A 13,736-nucleotide genomic window follows, 5' to 3' on the forward strand; every position below is an offset into this window, starting at 1 on the left:
AGTATTGCTTAAGCTTCTGGCTCGCCATAAACACTCCATACACCAGCTTCTGCCAATGGGGATATCTCTGCTTGGACTCGATAAGTAACTCACTGATACAATAAACCGGTCGTTGAACTAGATACTCCTTACCAGCCTCCTTGCGCTCCACCACAATAGCCACACTGACAGCTCGGGCATTAGCAGCCACATACAACAGTAATGGTTCCTTATCAATGAGGGCAGCAAGGACGGGCGGTTCGACCAACTGCTTCTTTAGATCCTCAAACGCCGCATTAGCAGCATCACTCTAGACAAAATTGTTTGTCTTCTTCATCATCTGATAAAGCGGGATCGCCTTCTCCCCCAACCGACTGATAAACCGGCTTAGCGCTGCAATACGACCTGCCAGTCGTTCAACGTCATTGATACATGCCGGTTTAGCCAGGGACGTAATAGCCTTGATCTTTTCCGGATTAGCTTCAATGCCCCTGTTAGACACCAGAAAACCCAGGAGCTTGCCTGCTGGTACACCAAAAACACACTTAGCTGGATTAAGCATCATCTTATAAACCCTCAGATTATCAAAAGTCTCCTGCAAGTCAGCTATGAGTGTCTCTGCTTTCCTGGACTTCACCACAATATCGTCCACATACGCATGAACATTGCGCCCAATCTGATTATGAAGGCAATTCTGCACACACCGTTGATAAGTCACCTGGGCGCTCTTGAGTCCAAAAGGCATGGATACATAGCAGAAGGCTCCAAAGGGGGTTATAAAAGTCGTCTTCTCCTGGTCCTTAACCGCTATTTTGATCTAATGATAACCCGAATAAGCATCCAGAAAGCTCAACCGCTCACAACCCACCGTAGCATCAATAATCTGATCAATACGGGGGAGGGCAAAGGGATCAGCTGTGCAAGCCTTGTTCAAATCTGTGTAGTCCACACACATACGACAAGTGCCATTCTTCTTGAGTACTAGCACTGGGTTAGCCAACCACTCAGGGTGAAATACCTCCATAATAAACCCTGCTGCCAAAATCCGGGCTACCTCCTCGCCAATGGCCTTGCGTCTCTCTTCATTAAAGCAACGAAGAAACTGCTTGACCGGTTTAAACTTGGGATCACTATTAAGAGTGTGCTCAGCGAGTTCCCTCGATACACCTGGCATGTCAGAAGGTTTCCATGCAAAGATGTCCCAGTTCTCATGGATGAACTCGATGAGCGTGCTTTCCTATTTTGGATCCAAGTTAACGCTGATGCTAAACTGCTTGGATGAATCGCTGGGAACAAAATCAACCAACTTAGTGTCATCAGCCGATTTAAACTTCAAAGCCAGATCATGCTCTGTAGTGGGCTTCTTCAGAGAAGTCATATCCGCTGGATCAACATTGTCTTTATAGAATTTTAACTCCTCTGTTGTACAAACCGACTCAGCATAAGCCGCATCACCTTCCTCGCACTCCAAAGCAATCTTTTTTGACTGGTGACTATAGGGAAAACCCCCCACAACATTCAAAATTTATTAATAAAAGATAGAAATATGTACATGGATTACAAGGGGTAATCTAACAAGTAGAAGAAAAACTACACTAAGAAGCTAGGAAGAAATCTCAAACTACCTCATGGAGGTAAAAAGGAAATCCATCTTAAGAGCTCTTCCTTATATCTTTGCTTGACTATGTGCTGCATGAGTGTAATATCATGGATAAAAGCACATCTCTATCTATTGAAACTCTGCCTCTCATGCCTGAAAACTTTTGCATTTCTCATTATCCAAATGTTCCAGCAAGCCACAAAGACAACCTCAGTAAAGGAAGGTTTGGCAAAGTCTTGTTTAGCTTGCATGACAATGTTGAACATATCATCTCCAGGTGGCCAAACAATTTGAAGATAATTCCATACTCTCGCACTAAAATTGCATTCAAAGAATAAATGATTCCTGGTCTCACGTGTCAACAAAGGACAAAGCACATAGTTAACTCCATCCTCCATATGCTAGTGCCTTCTTTCAACCATATCTTTAGTGTTCAACCGATCCATTATCAGCATACAGGCAAACACTTTGATTTTCATTGTGCAGGAAGATCTCCATATCCACAAAAGGAGAAGATTGAAAGAGAGGGTAGAGTGCATGGAGTAGAACAGCTTGGGCTTGAAAGGATGGAAAGTCCCGTGCCAGAACCAGATGTCATTTGCTTGCACATCCCTACTGCAATTTTCCATCAAATTTTGCACAGTCATATACTCCTGATAGGCCTGGGCAGATAGAGGTAAGTGGAACCTCTGAGCAACATTCATTGATTGAAAAGCCTCAGAAACTGAAATCCAGGGATCCTTTACATAGGAAAAGAGCCTTGGAAATCTTGTTTGCAATGTGATTACTGTGTCATCAAGCTTCCACTTATCAAACCAAAACAAGGATGAGTTCCCAGAATTGACTTCCACCCAAGTTGTGCTCCTAAAATGATCCATCAATTGGCAAATATCTTTCCACCAAAAAGAACCACAACTATCAGTCCCCTGGGGTACAGAAGAATGATAATATGAATCCCAGATAAGTGAGACCCATGGTAAATCCATCCTATTTAGGAATTTATGGAGATGTTTGAGCAAGAGAGCCATGTTCTGAACACCCAGATTAAGGATTCCCAATCCACCTTTGTTTTTGGTCCTACAGATGAGGTCCCAGGCTGCCAAGGATGGGGAGGGTTCATCTCTATGATTTCTCCATAAGCACTGCCTTTGGATTCTCTCTAATTGCTTTAAAATCCCAGCAGGGACAAGCAGGCTGCCCAAGTAGAAGATTGGCATGGAAGACAGAGCAGAATTCAAAAACTGAAGCCTTTCCCCCTGGTTTAAAAAAGAAGAACTAGCTGACATTCTCCTCTCCATGCAGTCAACAAGGGGCATGAAATCCACCATTTTTGGTCTGGTAGTACCAACAAGTAAACCAAGGTATGTGAATGGCATTTTGCCAACCTGACATCCAAAAGCAGTAGCTAGTGCAGAAGTAGTACTGTCATCAACATTAATTGGCACCATGGAAGATTTATGATAGTTCACTACTAGACCAGTAGAAGTGGAGAAAACTTGCAGCATTCCTTTAAGAGCCAAAAGTTGAGGTTTGTCTGCTAGTAAGATGATAAGGGTATCATCAGCATATTGGACTATAGGATAGTCTTGGTCATGACATGGGATAGGCATCTTTAAAATTCCCTTTTTGAACATATCATTCACAACTGATTGTAACAAGTCTGCAGCAATCACAAAAAGTAAGGGTGAAAGACAATCCCCTTGTCTAACTCCCTTTTTGCATAGGAACTGTCTGCCAGGTACTCCATTCAAAAGAACAGAAGATGTTCCAGTTGATAGCAACTGCTTGAACCAAGAAATCCATTTCTGATAAAAACCCTTATGCTTCAGAATTAAAAGAATAGTTTCATGCTCAATGGAATCAAAGGCTTTCTCAAAATCCAATTTGAGAATAACAATAGGTCTCTTTGACTGATGGCATTGATGCAAATATTCAAGTGACCAGCCAATACAGTCCTGGATGGTCCTGCTTTTGATGAAACCATATTGGTTCTTATGTATACATTTCATAATTATCCTCTGAAACCTATTGGCAGCCATCTTGGATAAGAATTTGAGGCCCATCCCAGTCAAGGAAATTGGTCTATAATCTCCAACACCTTCAGGAGCCAACTTCTTGGGGATGAGTGTGATATAGGAACCATTTATATTTTCTAGATTTGCTATGCCACTATGGAAAGCTTCAGCCAGATCATAAAAATCTTGACAAATAATGTGCCAGCATTTTAAAAAATAACCCATTAAAACCATCTGCTCCAGGGGCTTTATCTATGGGCATATGCTTGACAACATCATCCATTTCCTCTTTTGTAAATGTTTCAGTTAGAAAATCTAACCCATCAACTGGCTCAAGCAAAGCAGTCAAATCAAAGCCCATAACAATTCCAGCAGAAACTCCCATTCTATTTTAAAAGCAATTCCATATGATGCCCTCCATCTGAGAGTGATTAGAGACCACAGATCCATCAACATCTTTCAAGGAAGCAATGGAATTTCTTCTATGCCCCTCAGTGGCCATAGCATGAAAAAAATTGGTGTTCTCCCCTCCAAGTTTGATATACCTGATTGTACACCTCTTTTTCCAATAGAAAAACTAAAGATGTAACAGCTTTTCCACATGCAATTTCACCACCTTCCTGAAATTAAATTCAGGTCTGTATAAAGGTCTAACCTCTTCAAGGCCATCAAGGCACAAAATTACCTCATTGCACCTTGAGATCAACACTTTGAGTTTAGAGATATTCAGTTGCCATCTCTTAAGAGCCCCTCTCAAAGTTTTAAACTTATCTGCAATTCTGGCAGTAATATGAGATTTGTGAGGATGTTTTTGCCATGCATGCTTTACACACTCCATAAACCCCTCAAGCTCAACCCAATAATTCTCAAACCTAAATATAGATGATTTAGGAATTGAGGTCTTAATTGTGACCACACATGGAACATGGTCAGAGGCAGTTCTAGCCAAGGGAATCACTTCAGTCATGGGATAAGATGTGATCCAATCAGCAGATAAAGAACCAATCAAGTTGTTCTAACAAGGGATTATCCTGCATATTAGACCATGTATAAGATCTTCCCTTAAGTGCAGCTCAAGCAGGCCAAGGTGGGAAATTATTTCATTAAAGATGAAAATATCATTTAGATCACCCCTGGTAAATTCCTATTTTCCAGAGATCTTATAAAGTTAAAATCACCCACCACAAGCCAATTTTCACCCATGGGTATATGCAAGTTATATAACCAACTGACAAAGATGTTCCTGGCCTCTCCTTGGCATGGGCCATACACAAAAACAAGAGACCATTGCTCATTATTTTGTTTTGAGATGAACTGAACTACAACTGCAAAGTGTTGAATCTCAATGACAGTGCCCCAAAATACAGAGGAATTCCACACTATTAAAATACCCCCAGAGGCACCCTCACAAGGGGAAAAAGCAAAACTATCAAATCTTTTAGGGCAGAAAGATCTAATAGACCTGAAATCAAAAGAGGCACATTTTGTCTCTTGGAAGCATGCAACGGCACAAAGGCTCTCATCCAATTTCTGCCTGACTGCTCTTTGCCTAGCTTCGGAGTTTAAACCCCTAACATTCCAGCACAAAACACTCCAATTCGTACAAGCATTACTCATTAGAACCATTAAGAGTAGAAAGGACATCCTGATGGCACTTAATGCCACCAACATTAACAAGCACACTTGTACAACAAGATACATGTTGATTATTACATGGAATAATGAAGAACAAAAGCCTTGATAACTGAAGGGAAAAACCAAACACCTGCCACCCCCAGATAATCAGCATAGGACTAAACATCTGCACCATGTGTTGTGGGAGTAGAGGGATCAGCCATAAGCTGTTCCACAGAGATCAAATCCTTTGCAATGCCCAGCTCCTGGCCAATCCGCCGCAGCTTTGAAATAGGGGTTGGTGGTGGAAGATCTTCAACACGTTCCACCTGCATGCTCTGAGTCACAGTAGCTGAAAAGGGCTTTGACTTCGGCTTCCTCCTCTTAGACTGCATTGGTAACTCTTGAAAAGTTGGTTTAAAACCATCTCTCTGCAAGGATCCACGAGTACACCTTCTGACAGAGGTTTCAACAACAGGAGTGGGAGCCATAGTTTTCCTGGGCCTTCAAACCTTTCTCTGATCACCTGCAGACTGTTCTGCAACACAAACAGAGGATGAGTCATTCTCTTGTGCAGGAAAGAGAGTCCCTGCCACAGGCCTGTGCTCCACTTCATTGCTATAGTAGGTCAATCTTGGCACCTCAAATGCCAAGTCCCGGCTTCTCTTGGACAGCAAAGCAGACTGCAGTGGCAACACCTGTAGAGGCTTAGGGATTTCATAGCAAATGTCAGTATGCAGTATGGTTTCAAAATTCCTTCTGAAGATCATATCTAGGGGCAACTCTGGCCCAAAAACCACTTTAGCAGTATTGCCATCTGGAACAAACAGTTGTTGAGCATCTATGACTTCCTCCACCACAAAATTTGCATCCATATAAGGGCCATTCTCAGTAGCAGGTGGATTTGGCTTATAGACCACTAAGGCCCAATCATCAGGATTATAATCTGGAACAATATTATTGTCCATAGCAACTGGTTGCTCATGACCAGCAGCAGTAACAACTGGCATAGATTCTTGCTCCACTTCAGCCTCATTCTGCACTTCTTCCTCTTCTCCCCAAACTGCATTATCCCAATTATTGTCCCCCATGGCAGGTTGCTCTAGAGGAGGTGGCTCATTCCATCCTAAAGCAGGATATGGTGGCAAAACAAACTGTGGAAGTTCAAGAAAAGGCACACCAGGTAGGGGATGAGGGTTTCCATTGACTGGTATCCAGTCCTCATCTTGCGGCATGTGCTCAGCAAAATTTGCCTCAAGAATATAAATAGGTGCTGTCCATGACACTCTTGCCCCTCCCCATGCAGCATAATCATTGAAAAACTCCAAAGCAATCTTGCGGCTGCCATGAACCGTGATGGTCCCCTTATGACCCGACATCTTGAGTTGTAGATAAACATAACACGACCTTGCCACGAACTTAGCATAGACCGACCGTCCAAACAGGGCATGGTACGGACTTCTGATTTTTACCACTTCAAAGGTCAATGTCTCTGATCTTGAATCATAATCATCTCCAAAAACCATCTCTAGAGCTATCTTACCGACCGGATAGGCCGATTTACCAGGCACCACACCGTGAAAAATGGTGTTGATGGCTTAAGATTCTTATACGTTAACCCCATACGCCGGAAGGTTTCATAATACAAGATGTTGATACTGCTCCCTCCGTCCATGAGCACCTTGGTGAACTTATAACGTCCAACCTCTGGCGCGACCACCAACGCCAGATAACCCAGATTATCAACCCAGGGCGGATGATCTTCTTGACTCCACACAATGGGTTGTTCCGACCAGCGCAAATAACGGGGCACAGCTGGTTCAACGGAGTTTACTGCCCTCTTATGAAGCTTGTGGTCACGCTTGCACAGACTAGTAGTGAAGACATGATAATGTCCACCATTCAACTGCTTCGGGTTACTCTGATAACCCGACTGTTGCTGTTGTTGATTCCCCTGTTGATTATAACCACCTTGACTGCCCTAATTACCTTGATTGCCCTGTCCACCTTGGTTACCTTGAAAACCTGAACCGGAGTTACCTCCACCATAACCCGGCCCGTGAAACCCGGGTCCTGAACCGCTAGATGGTCCATGATCATACTGGAAGAGATCTGAGTTTTTGAACTCTCGCATAATAAAACAATCTTTCCATAAGTGCGTAGCTGGCTTCTCTTGCGTCCCGTGCTTTGGGCAGGGCTGGTTCACAAACGCTCCAGATTCATACCTGAACCCCCGCCCCGTGGGGGCGGTTTACCCTTACGGCGCTGATTATTACCCTGTACATTGGTGTTAGCCACAAAATCGGAATTATTGTCCGCCTTGTGCTTACCGTTATTCCCATGGCTCGCCTGGTTCTGTTGCTGTCCTTTTGCGCCGATATTCTTCTTTCCCTTCTCTGGCTTCTCATCGTCAGACTAGGGATCCTTGGAATTATCAGAATCAGCATACTTAACCAATGCTGCCATAAGTGTTCGCATGTCATTGCAGTGACGCTTGGGTCGTCCCAACTTCAACTTCAATAGCTTAAACCAGCAATTGCCCTCCAATGTTATGATTGTCAAGTCAGCGTTGATGCGGTCCGACGAATGCAGGATTTCCGAAACCCGGCACACCCAATGAGTCGTTGATTCGCCTTCTCCTTGGACACAATCGGCCAGATCCACGATTGACATGGGTTGCTTGCACGTGTCTTTGAAGATTGCTATAAACCGGGTCTTCAACTCATCCCATGAACCGACCGAATTAACAGGCAGACTTTTTAACCAAGTGTGAGCCATTACATCCAACATCATGGTGAAGTACTTTGCACACGCCGCTTCGTCCACATCCAGCATCTCCATCGCCATCTCATAACTCTCAACCCATGACTCGGGGGTAAATCGGCGGTGTAATTAGGCACCTTACACGGGCCCTTAAAATCCTTGGGTAACCGCACATTACGTAGAGTTGGAGTGAGACACGGAACCCCCAAGAGCTGAAAGCCAGTCCTCGTTCGTCTGACGCTGTCGGTTGAACCGGAGCGGGTTGATGATTCGCGTACTATGCTGCCAACTGCGCTGCTAACTCTGCCTCCCGATGCGCTCTACCATGGTTCACCACATCCTGGGCATTCATACCTCCGCGCGCCGGATTAGGCCCTCGAGGGGTGTCACGGTTCTGCGCATTGCTTGACACATCTGGTTCATCAATGTGCCTGCTGTAGCTCTTGCTCGGGCGAGGGGTTGAATGGATTCTATCTCGGCTATATGAATAGGCCTGCTACTATACCATGGCGGTTTGAAGGAGATACCTGGCCCGCCACGTTTCGACCGTCGCTGGAGACTCACCCTCCATTGGAATAGTTGCCAATCGGGACGTCGCAACAATCATATTATCCAAAGGGGTGGAGAAGTGACCCGGTGGGGTCGGCATGTATTGCGACGGGCTATCTGTTCGTCGAAGCGGGTCCGTCACCCGTGGCTGATCCGACGCTCCTGTCCCAGGTGCCTCAATCCGGTTTACTGCTACCGGATTACTGGTTCCAGCTCCTGGTGTGTTGAAGAGATTCATTGCTTTGTAAACCGGCGGTAGACGGGACCGGTGCCTCCTCCTCAAGACCTCATTCAAAGTGTTCTGATCTAGCAGGAGCCGGTAATTTTCTGCTTGAATCCGCTGTGACTGGGCATCTAAAGCGGACCGCTCATCAGCCATCCTGGTTTCCTCAGCCGCCAAGTCCTCCTGGGCCTGAGTTATCTGATCCCGCAGCTTTGTGACCTCCGCATTATGCGATCTTGAGTCTCCGGGGTAACTGTTGTGGTCAACAGTGTCGTCCAGGCGTCCAATAAACTGGACAGAACTTGGGTCAGCCGGCGCGTGGGGCCTCCTGCCTCTGGTGCTGATCCGGAAGTCATTGCTGCTGCAGTTGAAGATTGCAATGTGGGCTGTGCACCGACCATGAAGATTGCAACCCGGTTTGGCGGTTCAAAGGGGTCCGGAATACTGTCGCCATCGGAACAGCCCCCGAACTGGCCATCTTCTAGCTGGTATAGTGACGCGGTATCGCCGGTGGATGATTCGCCATCTGAGTAAACGACCATTTCACCCACAGATACCGGTTCAGATTCTGCACCATGGATGAATCCCATGAACGCACGCTTCATGGAAGGCTGAACCCGGGCAGGGCTCGCACGCTGAGCCGTCTCGACGAGGTCGGTGCAGATGTCCGGCTCAGGGCCCGGTTCGCCGATCGTGCCGATGAAAACGTGAATTCCGCCAAAGGGGACCCGGTACCCATACTCGATTGAGCCGGCCTCGGGGCCCCAGCCTGCGTGGTCGATGTAGAGCTTGCCGCGATGACTCTTGGTCATCCGGCCAACCGCGTATCCCTTGAGACCTTCAAAGTTTCCCTTCAAGAACTCGAAACCATCGTGCGATAGCCCCACGGTGGGCGCCAACTGTCGTGGAATTAACACGTCAGATGTCCTAGTGAGAGGACTTAGTCGTGGAGCCATCGCAAAGAGATTAGCTTAAAGGGGTTAAACCGGACAAAGGACACGGGGATTTTATACTGGTTCGGCCCCTTGCGGTAAAGTAAAAGCCTACGATCCAGTTGTGGTGGAATTTATGGGGTCTCGATGAGCAGGGAGCGAATCCGCTTTACCTATCTCTCGAGTTGTTATCTCTTGTCCTTGAACCATCGTCGGGTCGTCCCTTTATATACACAGGTTGACGCCCGGCGGTTTACAGAATACCGAGGCCGGCTCATGCATGTGTCCGGCTCGGTTTCTATCTTTCCCTAACTTACAACACAAGTTAGATATCTCATGGCGGTTTATGTCTATGAGCCCTAATCCACCCTTGGGCTCTAGGCCTCTAAGCTTCAATAGTAAAGCACCATATTCCTTGTCTTCATGGGCTTCAATACGGATGAGCATAGCCCGGCCCCTCCTGGGCGGTTTATACTCAGTAGTTATATCCCCAACTGATCCAATTCTTCAGCTAATGCAGTGAAGACCATCTCCCTTTTTGGTATACCTTTGCGGGCAATAAATTTTATGGCTTGGCCCACCTGATTTATCAGGGTGACTTCTCGGGTCGCACAATTTATGCATACTTGATACTAAGTCAACCAGTTCATTCCCAAAATAACATCCAACTTGGCAGACTCGATGACTATCAAAGTGGTTGGAAAACGGACTCTCTTGATATCAATTTCCAAATTTTTGCAGACCAGATGGCTTTTGATCACGGATCCCGAGGATTGAACCACCATATTCTTTCCCAAAAGAGAGCTAGAAAATTTGTTTTGGGCAACGAAACTCTGAGAGGGAAAGGCTGCATACTATAGACCCAAAGTGGTCGGACCCTTCCCTGGACCCTGCGCAAGTGGGAGCTACATGCACCAGGTTGCCCTTTTTAACGAAACTCTGAGAAATAAAAGAGTGGAAAGACCCCGAGTCAAATAAAATTATTGCAGGTATGTTATTAACGAGAAACATACCAATGATGACTTCGGGGTTTTCCAGCGCTTCTTCCGCGGAGAGATTATGAACTTGCCCTTGGATGAGCTTCTGGTTATGATATGGCCCCATGTGATTGACTTGCGGCCGGAACGGGGCATTTGACTTCTTGGGACACTGCTTGGCATAATGTCCAGTCATGCCACAATTAAAGCAGATGTTGTTGTTGCGCTGACGTTCCTCATGCACTAGACTGTCACAAGATTCTTGACTTGAGTAGTGGTCTTGTTCACATTCTGCTGCCAATTTGGTTTACACTTCACTTGAGTCTATTGCCAGGTACGGGCCTTCTGAATGGGCTGTCCGTTCTTCTTTGGCTCAAATTTGCGCTTGTGGTCATTATTTGCGGGGCGGTTGTCTTGCACAGGCTTGCATTCTCCTTCTGCAATGAGAGCCTTGTTCACCAGAGACTGAAAATCTGGAAAGTCGAGCATGTAGAGAGCACTCCTTAGGTGTTGATTTAATCCTCCAAGGAACCTGTCGATCTTTCTTTCTTCCGTGGCCACATCATAAAGGGAATAACAGGCCAGATGGTTGAACTTGTGCAAATATTCACTTACTGACAGACTGCCTTGAGTGAGACCAAGAAATTCACGTCGCTTGACCTTCATGATACCAGCTGGAATATGATACTTACGAAATTGTTCCTTGAAATTATTCCATGTAATTTCTTCTCTCACAGGCCATAGAGCTTTAGAATTATCCCACCATATAGCAGCAGCTCCTTCAAGATACTGGGTAGCGAACGGAACCTTGTCAGCTTCATCAGTGCGAGCAACTTCAAGTTTCTTCTCAATGGATCACAACCAATCATCTGCTTCCAAAGTGTCAACCACTTGACTGAAACTGGGAGGCTTAGTCCTTTGAAAATCTGACAGCTGGGAGTGATGCCCATTTGGATTTCCATTCTGTCCAACCATAGCTTGCCAACTTTTTAATAACTCAATCAGATCATTATTCCTTCTTTCCTCAAACATTCGCATAATTTGTTTAGTGAAGGGTGGATTTGGCGGTGGAGGCGGTGGTTGCAGATATGGCTCGGGGGAGTGTCCTGCCTGTCTTGCTGAATGACGAACAAGGACATCCTCACAAGCATGCGTGCTGCTGCCTCCTCGCGTCATCCTACAGTTTATTTTTCCCAATAAGAGCAACCGAGATGAGAAACATCCAATCATGAGAAACATCCCGGAAAAGCGAACGAACTGAAAAACACAGGGATCGAATAAATTTTTTGAACATAATTATACAGAGACTCATACATGAAAGGTAAACATCATGACGGGTGCGACTACTCGCATACATGCATCATGGCTCATACAACTACATCCGTACATCACATGACCACTGCTGATACTCAGACGCTCTAGGACTCTGCTGGTGCTGCCAGATCCTCTCCTGAGTCAGACACAGATCCTGAACTAAGGACTCCAACCAAAACCTCCAGGTTAAAGGTAAAATGACGACGCTGACTCGAGGGCTCTCCCTCAGGGGTAGGTGCAGAACGAGAAGGGAGTATGGGAGCTGCGGGGGCAGCAAGAAGAGACGCCCACTTAGCTGGAGCATTGTGTGGGTTCACCATCGAGGTGCCCAAGTTACTTGTGGGAGTAACCGGAGAAATATGCGAGCTTGAATTGGGCACAATATAAGGAGTTAATCCCATAGAAGGTGGAGTAGGGTAGTCTAGCGGCGGCTAAAGCAGAACGAGCACGATTCAGCTCTCGAGCAGACTCGTGAATCAGAAGATAACTAGCAGTGATATATCGAGAAAGGTGGCTAGTGTCACTATCAGACGCCACATCAACGGAATGAAAGCGAACACGACCATCATCATGCAGGGATGGGTAGAAACGAAAACATGGGTGGTTCTGCATCCGAGCCTCAGCATAGCGTAACTCAACAAGAATCTCGAATGCAACATACTGGACGGCCTGACATCGGTGGATGCATAACTGCTCCGAACCCACTGATGAACTGGTGCGCAGAGTAACCACGGTGTGATACTCATACACGGAGTCGGCTAGATGCTCCCGGTACACCCGATATGCTGGGTCGTCATCGTGAGGGTACAGTCGATGCCACATGCTACAAAGGAGATGCGGAGAAGTGTAGGGCATCAGCTGCAACTGACATGGATACAACACCGGAGCCATCTACACTCACAACCATTAACAGGTTAGAAATAACAATAAGTCAAATGCATGCAATGCTGTAACGCCCCAGATTCGATGCGCCAGGTGTCTTCCAGTTATTCATCGTTGTTACCATGTCATTTGCTTGCGTGTTGCATTTTGCCATGTTATCATCTGCATTTCATCTGCATGTTTTTCAAAACTTGCATCCGTTCAGGTTCCCCCGGTTCTCTCCGTTGTTCGTTCTGAGCCCCGACACTCTAGCACGCGCCCGTCGCCCCTCTCAGACCTTGTTTCGTGAGCGTGATAAAAATCATTCTAGGAATGGGCCGAGATTTGCCGAGTGGCCTTGGTATATCACCGGTAGAACGCCCGTCAAATTTCGTTCCATTTGGAGGTCGTTTGATGCCCCAACGGTTAACCGCGTAGCCTGAAACCCCTCTCTCTTTGCAGCCCAGCCCCTCTTCACCACAGCCCATGAGCCCATCCAAACCCCCTCCATGCTCTCGGTCGTTCGCTCACGATCGTGTGGGTGAAAACCGCTCCTCATTTGGACTCTCCTAACTCCCTCTACCTATATAAACACCCCCCTCCGAAATTTGTGTCCAAACCCTAGATCAAACCTCCCTCTCGCCCACCGGACATGTCCAATCCCGCCGGACACGTACGCGCCGTCCACCGCAGCGAATCCCGTGCCAACACGTGTCCACCCCCGCCGTCCCCGCCACCGCGGCCCGGAGAGCCCGGATCGGGCCCTCCCGGCCCGCGCGCCGCCCGCCGCCACCCGGGCGCCTCGCACCGCGCACCGCCTCCGCGCCTCGCTGGAACCCCACCGGCGCCTCCCCACTCGCCACCCCCGCGGCCTGGCTCCCGTCGCCACCGCCCCAAGCGCCTAGCGCC

At 46.8% G+C, this 13,736-nt stretch overlaps 1 long non-coding RNA gene across 15 annotated transcripts in view; it reads right to left on the minus strand.

Annotated features, from left to right (window-relative positions):
* LOC119341028 overlaps positions 1–13,736 on the minus strand; it is a 35,706-nt gene that overhangs the window by 17,960 nt on the left and 4,010 nt on the right. Inside the window, exon 4 of one of the 15 annotated variants that reach the window (XR_005164836.1) lies at positions 10,689–11,829. The exons of 12 other annotated variants lie outside the window; for them this stretch is intronic. This is a non-coding gene — a long non-coding RNA (uncharacterized LOC119341028). Of the gene's footprint in view, positions 1–10,688; positions 11,830–11,948; positions 12,790–12,838; positions 12,858–13,736 lie in introns of those variants that run through there. 2 more of the 15 variants (XR_005164837.1, XR_005164835.1) reach the window with 2 other exon arrangements.

The sequence above is a fragment of the Triticum dicoccoides genome, chromosome 7B (assembly GCF_002162155.2).
Source record: "Triticum dicoccoides isolate Atlit2015 ecotype Zavitan chromosome 7B, WEW_v2.0, whole genome shotgun sequence".
Taxonomy (NCBI): domain Eukaryota; kingdom Viridiplantae; phylum Streptophyta; class Magnoliopsida; order Poales; family Poaceae; genus Triticum; species Triticum dicoccoides.